The 11,174-nt window shown below is 40.5% G+C and overlaps 1 long non-coding RNA gene across 1 annotated transcript in view; it reads left to right on the top strand.

Moving 5' to 3' along the window:
• The first annotated feature begins 1,899 nt into the window (after positions 1-1,899).
• Positions 1,900-11,174, top strand: part of LOC134810010 (uncharacterized) — a 32,017-nt gene continuing 22,742 nt past the window's right edge. Inside the window, exon 1 of the long non-coding RNA XR_010157069.1 lies at positions 1,900-2,007. This is a non-coding gene — a long non-coding RNA (uncharacterized LOC134810010). The remainder of the gene's footprint in view (positions 2,008-11,174) is intronic.

Raw genomic sequence — 11,174 nt, 5'->3', positions numbered from 1 at the left:
ACAGACACTGGTGCTGCTTAGCAGAGAGAGGAAGCCATTCCACTGTCCCATATGGGCCCTAACACCAGTCCCTTCTTTGCTCTTTCACTCCTCAGTGATGACCTTCTTGGATCATTTCCAAATCTCTTGGTCCTTATTACTAAAATATCGATGTGAATGGATTGTCCATCAGAAATCTGGCCTCTAAGAGCATTCCTCAAGTTATGGTGACAGTCAACATAGCCATGAATTCATATTTGCACACAGCTTCTTAGGAAAAGAATTCTCAGGCAAAATAACTGCAGTGTGTTCTGGTTTGTAAACCAAACATGTTTGATTTGTCATATACCATTAAAATTTAAAAACCTTTAAGTTTTAGTGAGTTGAGTGCTCTTATTTTACAGATGAGGAAATGAAAATCCTGAGAAGCTAAGAAATATCCTAAAATCACACAACTTATTAATGCTTGTACGGAATTAGGAACTAGATCTTCTTATCATATCTCTTCTAGTGAACAAACAATAAGGCCAAAGTTAGTATGATGTGACAGTGGAGCACTTTGCTAGGAATAAAGACAGCCAGGTTTAATGCCCAATTTTGCTACTAAATGTGACATTAGATTAAACTTTTACTCTCTCTGGACCAATTTCTTCAACTATAACCTGATGGATTTGATCTAGAAGTGCCCAATAAGATAGTCACTAGCCACACATGTAACTATGGAGCACTTACAATGAAACTAGTCAAAATTAACATGTTCTGTAAGTGTAAAATACCCGTTGGATTTCAAAGACTTAGTACCACACCAAGAATGTAAAATATCTCACTACAAAACAATTTTTATATTAATTGCATGTTGAAATGATAATGTTTGGATATTTTGGATTAAATAAAACATATTACTAAAATAATTTTTACCAGTTTCTTTTCTTTTTTAATGTGGCTACAAGCAAATTTAAAATTAACTGGATGGCTTGTATTATCTTTCTACTGGATATGTTACTGTAGGAGACCTCTCAGGTTTCTTTTAGATCAGAGGTCAGCAAACTTTTTCAGGAAAGGGCTGGAGAGTAAATATTTTTGCCTTTTGTGGGCCACACGGTCTCTGTTGCAATGGTTCGTCTCTGGCCTTGTAGCACTAAAGCAACCACAGAATACATAAACAAATGTGTGTAGCTGTATTTCAATAAAACTCTAGATACCAGAACAAGCGATGGGCCAGATGTGGTCTACAAGCTAACTGTAGTTTGCCATGTACATTCCTTGGGTCTATTCACATTTTCCTCCATTCAACGTTTACTGAAAAGCTATTATCTATTTAAAGACATTTAGAATAAAGAGCCAGCCTCTGCCTTGAGCCTAGGGAGGAGCCAGGAACATAAACACACAAGCCAGCAGGATACAATGTGAACAACACTGTGATCAAGGAGATTGGAGAAGGCTTCTTAGGGGAGTAACAGCTGAGTTAGGATTCTGCAGAATGAATATGCAGTTTTCCAGATTCAGGAAAGGTTTTATCTAGGGACACATAATAGCACACATAAGGTGACGTGTGTTTATGGCAGCCGGGGAGTACTGTGGTGGTGATAGTGGGAAGTGAGATGGCAAAGAGGAAAAGGGCCAGATGATGATTAAATGCCTTACCTGCCGCAGTGAGAGCATACACACATGTTCTGATAGCACTTCTTAGACGGGAATTCTGAGGGTCAAAGCATGCCATCCTGGGGTTGGCCCATGGCAGCACCAGCCATGAAGAGCAGCCAGCCTGGCAGGTGTGGAGTGGCCCCAGAGAACCACAGAAGCAGCCGCAGAAGTGATGAGTGAGCAATCTCCAGGTAACTAGATCTGTTTTGCAACAGGGGTTGAAAACCTAACCTAATGCTGACCACCAATAGGGCTAAACAGTGTTAGCAGGTACTGTCAGCAGGCCTCAGGCAGAAGCAGACAAGAAGGGTAAGAAGTAAAGGAGAGGGAGGAAAGGAGTTGAAAGAATAAGAGAATGAGGTGAAAGCTGAAGTCCCCACAGAGGTAACAAAGTACTGATTGATTTCCTGAGGACACCCTCAGTGGTGCTGGGTGGGAGGCTGCTGGGGGCCTGTAGGCTAAGTTCGGAGATTGTTGGCCTAAACTGTGCATTGGAATCTTTTATGTAATTGGAATTTTTAAAAAATCATAATGTGGAGTATAATGGCATATCTTTAAAATTATAAATATATGTGAGGCATATGTGAACGAATGAAAGACAAAAGAGAGAAAGGTGTACAGGAAGGGAAAAAGAAAGAAGAAAATGAAAACATGATTGATTGCAAAATAAGTAAATAAATGAATAAGTACTCATGCCTGGGTCCCACCCCTGGAAATTCTGGTTTAACTGGAATCAGGGCCCAGACATGAGTAATTTTAAAAGATGATTCCAGTGCACAGCCAGGGTTAAGCACCACTGATTTGGTTTAATAGAAGCTGAAGTGATGTCCCATATCTACTTGGCTGGTAAGTAGGTACTCAGTAGAGGTTTTTTCAAGGTGAGAGGGAAAAAAAAAGGAAGGTACATAAAAAAAGGCAGGAAAGCAACAGAAATAGAGAACCTAAACCCATTCTCATATACTTGAAAATAATTTAAACTACAGTTATAGTAGGTTAGTGTTGTTATCTGTTGTATGTGAAGTGGACAACATGAAATGCAAGAATTTTCTGCATTAACTTGACATGACTAAAATCAGACAGCTTCACCAGAGTTTTTTGGTCCCAGACAATCTAGAGTACTCTCTTTCTCTGGAATTATCAACTCTTAGGTACATGTCTTCTGACGCCCAAAATTGCCAGTCAATTCAGAAAGTAGAATGTTGCTAAGTTGATAAATTGAAGCAGCTGCAGACAACCAGCAAAACCTAAGCTCTGGTTTAGTTTATTTATTTATGTATTATTTATTTATTTATTTTCTGGCAGAAGATCCAACACGAAGATACTTAATAAGAGCATTTAAGTTCAAGAGCGATTAAAAATAGTAAGTTACCTTTTTATACTAGGAGGATTATAGATGGACATTTCTCTGCTTTTGAAATCAAGAATAGAAAATACACAACTATCTCAAAAGACTCAGCCTATCTGATCATCTTATTTTGTACTGCAATCCCAACTTCCTATCTGCCTTTTCTCATTTTTTTTCTCTATAACACTTCATCTTTTTGCATACTGCATACTTGTTAGTTATTTTGTTATGTCTTCTCCATCTTCACTAGAATGTAAGCTCCATGAGATCAAGATTCTTATCTGTTGTACTCAGGTATACGCTTAGTGCCTATCACAAGTGGGGACTCAATAAATGCTTGTTGAAAAATTGAACAAATTGTTTTAAAACTGTCATTAGTTGGCCGGGCGCGGTGGCTCATGCCTGTAATCCCAGCACTTTGGGAGGCCGAGGTGGGTGGATCACCTGAGGTCGGGAGTTCGAGACGAGTCTGACCAACATGGAGAAACCCCCGTCTCTACTAAAAATACAAAATTAGTCAGGCATGGTGGCACATGCCTGTAATCCCAGCTACTAGGGAGGCTGAGGCAGGAGAATCACTTGAACCGGGGAGGCAGAGGTTGCGGTGAGCCAAGATCGTGCCATTGCACTGCAGCCTGGGCAACGAGAGCAAAACTCCGTCTCAAAAAAAAAAAAAAAAAAAAACTCTTGTTTAACGTGTTACAAAAATATTTTAGAACAAGAGGGTAATGTCTAATATCACTTCAAGATTGTGTCACATTAAGAAGCAAGTTTTTTAAAAAGGTGTTATAATGTTATTAAAGCTGTTTGAAATGAGTCAATAATATATACACAGCAAGTGTAGGTATACATTCAATTACTAGTGTGGAAGGAATCAGATGAAGTTAGTCAACAGTTGTAGAATTGCCTTTTGACTGAAAAAGGATCATCCTAGGATTTTTATTCCAGTCTAGATCATGCTAAAACATTGTCTCCTCTGTCCCTGTTCTTGCTGCCATACACTTTTGCTATAAGATCAAAGAGATGAGGTCAGAAGGAACAGGGAGAGTTAGAGAACGTAATGAATGCTGGCTTTCTACAATTTGTAAGCAAACCGTTATAGATCCACTTGGAGTTTAAAAGCAGAGTAGGCCGAGTGCTGTGGCTCACACCCGTAATCCCAGCACTTTGGGAAGCTGAGGCGGGTGGATTGCTTAAGGCCAGGAGTTCAAAACCAGCCTGACCAACATGGCAAAACCCTGTCTCTACTGAAAATACAAAAATTATCCAGGCATGGTAGTTCACGCCTGTAATCCCAGCTACTCGGGAGGCTGAGGCACGAGAATCATTTGAACCTGGGAGGCAGAGGTTGCAGTGAGCTGAGATTGCACCACTGCACTCCAGCCTGAGCAACAGAGAGAGACTGTCTCAAAATAAATAAATAAATAAAAATTTAAAAAGGCAGAGTGGTCAGGTGCAGTGGCTTATGCCTGTATCCTCCTGCACTTGGGGAGGCCGAGGTGGGTGGATCACTGGAGGCCAGGAGTTTGAGATCAGCCTTGGCAACATGATGAAACCCCATTTCTACAGAAAAAAAAAAATTTACCAGGTATGGTGGGACACACTTGTGGTCCCAGCTACTTGGGAGGCTGAGGCAGGAGTATTGCTTGAGCCCAGAAGATCGAGGCTATAGTGAGCTGCGATTGTTCCACCACACCCCAGCCTGGGCGACAGAGCAAGACCATGTCTCAAAGATTAAAAAAATTAGGCCAGGTGCAGTGGCTCATGCCTGTAATCCCAGCACTTTGGGAGGCCGAGGCAGGAGGTCAGGAGACCTGAGGTCAGGAGTTTGAGACCAGCTTGGGCAACATGGTGAAACCCTGTCTTTACTAAAATTACAAAAATTAGCCAGGCATGGTGGTAGGCGCCTGTAGTCCTAGCTACTTGGGAGGCTGAGGCAGGAGAATAGCTTGAACTCTGGGGGTGGAAGCAGTGAGCCGAGACCTCGCCACTGCACTCTAGCCTGGGCAACAGAATGAGACTCAATCTTTAAAAATAAATAAATAGGCTGGGCAGGGTGGCTCACACCTGTAATCTCAGCACTTTGGGAGGCCGAGGCAGGTGGATCACCTGAGGTCAGGAGCTGGGGACGAGCTTGACCAACATGGAGAAACCCCGTCTCTACTAAAAATATAAAACTTAGCCGGGCATGGTGGCACATGCCTGTAATCCCAGTTACTCAGGAGGCTGAGACAGGAGAATTGCTTGAAGCCAGGAGGTGGAGGTTGCCGTGAGCCGAAATTGGGCCATTGCACTCCATCCTGGGCAACAAGAGTGAAACTCCATCTCAAAATAAATAAATAAATAAAATAAAAAATAAATAACTAGGCCGGGCGGGGTGGCTCACGCCTGTAATCCCAGCACTTTGGGAGGCTGAGGCCGGCAGCAAACAAGGTCAGGAGTTCGAGACCAGCCTCGCCAATGTGGTGAAACGCCATCTCTACTAAAAATACAAAAATTAGCCAGGCATGGTGGCAGGCACCTGTAGTCCCAGCTACTCAGGAGGCTGAGGGAGGAGAATCGCTTGAACCCGGGAGGCGGACGTTGCAGTGAGCCGAGATCGCACCACTGTACTCCAGCCTGGGCGAAAGAGCAAGACTTCGTCTCAAATAAATAAATGAATACTTACATAAAATTAAAATAAAAATAAAAGCAGAGTGAAAACTACCAACAAGTGTTTATTTATGATAAATTGGTCCAAAGTCCCATAGTCCTGGAGCCAGGACCCTTGTAGACTTTTGATTTGAAGAGATTTATGGCAAATTTAATCTGTGTAGGCCTGAGTAACCCTGGGCTAGTTTAAATAGAGGATTATTGAGGAGAGTATTTGATTATAGTTAAGTCTAATGAGAAAAGTTCTTGACTGTAGAAGGGTGTTAGATTTTCTTGATACTGTCATACATTGTGACCATTTTCTAATAAAAAATACATGAGCACCATCATTATGAATTTCACATAATGCATTTATGCATTTCAGTAACTTATGGAGTTGTAAGTGAAAGGGTATCTTTTGGTGGGAGCTACTCCTGTGAGAAGCCTTGCCATTTGGGCCTATGGCTGAGTCATTACTTCTCACCTGTTGGCAGCTAACTGAATTTTGGGCATACTACCAAATGGTAATTTAGTCTTGGGGTACTTATCTATCTTTGCAAACCAGTGAAGTGGTGGCACCAGTACTGAAACATTGATTTCAATTCTATATCATAGTTAGTTGAGGGAGACAAACAGACTTGGGGGCTGAGGGAAGAGAAGGGAGAAAAATGGAGAGGTAGAGGAGAAAAAGATGAACAAAGGAATAAAGACAGACATATCAAGAGACAGTGAAAATAATATGCCACGTTGACTTGTGCACAGACATATAGACCTGTACCTGTGCACACAGTGATCCTAGAAACGCAGATTCATACAGAAAGATAGACTTTAATGGAGTTTAGGGTTTGTTATTAAAGGCTTCTAAAGTCATTTCTTTTTTTCCCTAACTACAAGATATAAATGGGAATAACAACATCTGGTACTTGCAAAGTGAGCCAAGACAATTAAATTAAAAGTAGAAGGTTAACCATCCTGTCTTGGAATGTGCTCTTTAGGCATTGAAAAACATTTCAAATTTTAGATTTTTCTTAAGGTAAAGTCTTTCAAATTACTTTTCAAGATTACACCTACTTAGAAGATGTAACAATGTGTTCGGATATCATGACGTCCTTGCATGAATCAAGGAAGGTAAGATTTAAATAATGTTTTTAAAGCCATATATGAGACATATAGGAAGCAAGGAGAATAAATTAAGGGAATTCTGAATAATATAGAGAAAATTCAAACTAAAATTGTGCCAAAGTCCCTCCATGCCTGCCCACACCTCCTTTTGTGGAATCTGCCCTGCCCACCTTTGCTGACCAAGTGGCCATGTTTTATGCCACATGACCCTGCCTCTCCACTTCCACCCTGGGTGATGATGTCAAAAGATAGCGTCTGGCCTACGTACTGCCAGTTCAGTGACTTGATTGTGGTGGATAGAATGTAAACTCCATGAGGGCAGACATGTTTATCTGTCTTTTTCACTGTCTTTACCCCAGCATCGAGATGAGTCCTTGGCACATATTAGGTGTTCCGTAAATATTTGATAAATGAATGAATGACTGTGGCTTGGCCCAAATAGATGAACTGGGTCAATTAGAGTTCTCCCTTATGGATCTGAAATTTGAGAAAAAGGGAGGACATAGTGAGGCAGAGTGAAAGGACGTCAGGGACTTGAATGATAGCCAAAATTCACAGGCAAGTTACCAGGAAATTGAAAACAGATGGAACTCAGCGAAAAACACTAGAGCAGGTGCATAGAAAGATGCCACAACATGACAAGAGATGAAAAAGCTGCTCTGTACCAGCCCCATTTCCCATGAGGCTTCCTGTGTTTGGATCACCACAGGATCACTGCAGTGTCTTAAAAATACCCACAGCCGCAGCCCTTCCTTCCCTTGAGTTAGCTTAAGTGATTATCTGTTCCTTTTAATTACAAAAGTCCTGACTTCAGCAATAATGTATTTGATACAGTAATGATGCCCCAAGATAAGGTTATTATAACTACTTATACGAATATCAAAAGAAAGATGCTATCTTTCTATCTTATTTGATAGATAAAATGAAACCAGCCCAGGGGTTAAGAATACTAAAAAATATTTACTCATGCAACAAAGAGATACTGTTAAGTGTTTGTTAAGTGTTTACTAGGTGCGGGCATTGTGCTGGAGCTGGAGATGGCAACATAAAAAGACATGATCAACCCTCTTTAGGTATCAAAGGTCTAACAGGGACACAGCAAGTACAATGAAGAACCATAGAGAAGATGCAAACAGAGTGGGAAAGGAGCATGTGAAAAGGGGACATTTTGAACTGAGATGTGAGGAGTAAGTAGGATTTTGCCAGCAATGAATGAAAAGATTCTGCAGAAAAATTGTACTAGAGATGCTGAGTGGGAGGAGGACAGTCTAGGCGGGAGGAGTAAGTGTGCAAATGCAGAAAGGCAGGAAAAAAACAATCTTGGAATTATGAGTCTGTGAAGGGCAAAAAAGAGCCCGCAGAAAATGAAGCTTGCTGAACAGGTAGGCAGGGCCAAATGGTGAAAAATTTGAGATTTTATTCTGTAGGTGACTGGGAGCCATAATGAATACCAAGCACTGGGGAGGCATGGTTACATTTGCCCATGAGAAATTTCACCCTGATGTGAGGGTAGTTTGATTCGAGCCTAGCAATAGCTGGGGGAAGGGAGTGAGGGGGTGATGTGGTGGTGAATGACAATGGTTCCTATAGAATCTAAGGCAGCAGAGGTGGGTTACAGAGAAGAGCTAGATATGAGAGTTTTGGAGTAAAATCATCGAGACTTAATAATTGATAAAGTCAAGATTGATAGGTTTGTATAGACAAAAAGGAACAAAGATATGAAAAACTGTCATTAACATTTGGAAATTACTGTTCCTAAAGAAAAGTTACACACTTTCACTTAATCATCACTGTGGGAGAGGAAGAGCTGCTGCTATTATCAAAAGCTCCCATTTTATAGAAAAGAATGTGTCTTAGAGAGCTGAATTGGCTTGCCCAAGCTCACTCCTACTTAAGAGGCAGAGCCAGAGTTAAAGTTTAGTTTCTCTAACTTGCAGCCCACTCTTTCTTTTTCTTTTGTTTCTTTTTTTTTTTTTTTTTTTTTTGAGACAGAGTCTTGCTCTTTTTACCAGGCTGGAGTGTGCAGTGGTATGATCATGGATCACTGCAGCCTGGATCTCCTGTGCTCCAGTGATCCTCCCACCTCAGCCTCCCAGGTAGCTGGGACTACAGGTACATGCCACCACATTCAGCTAATTTTGTTGTTGCTGTTGAGACAGGGTCTCATTCTGTTGCCCAGGCTGGTCTTGAACTCCTGGGCCCAAGCAAATCTCCTGGCTTGGCCTCCCAAACTGCTGGGATTACAGGCGAGCGCCACCATTCCTGGCTGAAGCCCATTGTTTTTCATTCATTTGGGCTGTCTCTAGGAAAATCAGATGAACAGACAAGAGACCACAGAAAAAGATTTCTTAGGGTAGCTCTACTATTGAAAAGGAAACAAAAAGCCCGGCATGGTGGCTCACTCCTGTAATCCCAGCACCTTGGGAGGCTGAGGCAGGTGGATCACCTGAGGTCAGGAGTTTGAGACCAGCCTGACCAATGTGGAGAAACCCCGTCTCTACTAAAAATACAAAAATTAGCCGGGCATGGTGGCGCATGCCTGTAATCCCAGCTACTCAGGAGGCTGAGAAGGAGAATCGCTTGAACCCGGGAGGCAGAGGTTGCAGTGAGCCAAGCTCGCACCATTGCACTCCAGCCTGGGCAACAAGAATGAAAATGAAACTCCATCTCAAAAAAAAAAAAAAAAAAGGAAACAACAACAACCATGAAAAAGAAAATAAAAAGGTGAAAACGTCTGTCAAAGTATTTTTATGTAATTAAACTTATTTTATATTTATTCACTAAAACGCTGAAGGAACTAAAACATTCAGGACTCAGAACTTGATTCTTTTGTATATTAATTTTGTGTTGAAGTTCAGTGATAGGAGTCTTCATTTTTCTTATTTTCATCTCTTTGAAGAAAAATGACACTTTATAATTTTGTGAGCAGGGCTATTTGTCTTGATATGATTTTATCCTCTATTTTAAAAATGGCATAGAGTACATTTCATAGTGCCCTTGTAGCCAGTTTCGCGTGATACTGAACCAAGTCTTTATATAGCACTACTCTTCTAAGGAACATGATATTCTTTACCAACGTTCAACTCACTAATCTTTATGATGTCCCTGGCATTTCAACAGACATCAAGAATTTTCATTCCTTCCTTGCAAATAAAGAAACTCAATCTTAAAGTAGTTAAGTCTGTTTCCAAGAATTTTACAAAGTAGATCAATGCCATTCTCTTTAATCTACTAGAAACCTCAGACTCCAACTGAAAAAAAAAGTGTTTTCTTTTTCAGATTCATAGTCATACCCATTTAACCCATTTTGAAAGCCTCCTATGGGTTGAGTACTACGTAAGTTATTTTGTTTAATCCTCAGGAATTCTCTAGTCTTTGATCTACTTATATGATGATTAATGACATTAATTTAGTTGTACTGTAATGCATCAGTAAATTTGTTTTTTCATCTTAGGAGCAGAAGCCCTGAACCTTTTTTTCTTCACTTTTTATTGAAAGTGAGTTGCATTTACAGAAAAAGTAAATGCAAAAATTTTAAGCGTACAGCTAAAAGACACGATTGCTAAGACGAAATGTTAATTCTTATCTGAGAAAAATAATTTTTCATTTATGTGTGTTTTCAAAAATTGTAGTAACTTCACAAAAAGCCTTAATTTTTTACTATTTTTAAAATTATAATGCCTAAAATGTTTTGCTCAGGGATTTGAGAGGCAATAACCACCATTTTAAGCTGGTTTCTCTAGTTGCAAGACCAGAAGGGAAACCACTAGGGGGCGTGCAAAACTGTCATTTCCAAAAGTATTCTGCAATTACTGAATCGGAATTTTAGAGAGGGAAGTGACCTGGAGGTCATCAAATCAGAACTTCATATTTTTTGGACGTAAAAACTGAGATCCCATGAGATTACCTGATTTGCCCAAGATCACACAGCCATCTGTAAATCTATAAGAGGCACTTTAGAGGGCAAGTTTTTTTTTTGTACCTGTCCAGCTCATATTCTTCCTGGTAGTAGTGAGATTTCAGTTCTTTCTATAATATCACTTGTCGAATATTTACCATCACTTGGTAAACCACTTCATTGAATTTCCCATCCTTCCAGATTTTGCTTCCTAGGTGGAAAAACCTAGAGACTTGTTTTAAGTGTCTTGGAATGTCTTCTTGTGGGGCTGGTGATAATAATAATATTTTGAAGCCAAAACAGTAAGCACAGCATAAGCACTCCCTATTATATCATTATTCAGCAAGGAAATCATCATCATCTTAAATATATGTTCTGTGAATACGGTAGTTTGGAATTGCTTTGAATTTTTATTTTTCATTGATTGATTGATTGATTGAGATAAAGTCTCGCTCTGTCACCCAGGCTGGAGCGATCTCGGCTCATTGCAGCCTCTGCCTCCCTGTTCAAGGGAATTCCCCTGCCTCAGCCTCCTGAATAGTTGGGACTACAGGT

Source organism: Pan troglodytes, chromosome 4, assembly GCF_028858775.2.
Source record: "Pan troglodytes isolate AG18354 chromosome 4, NHGRI_mPanTro3-v2.0_pri, whole genome shotgun sequence".
NCBI lineage: Eukaryota > Metazoa > Chordata > Mammalia > Primates > Hominidae > Pan > Pan troglodytes.
The sequence above is the reverse complement of the archived record's forward strand: the minus strand, read 5'-3'. Positions and strand labels throughout refer to the sequence as shown.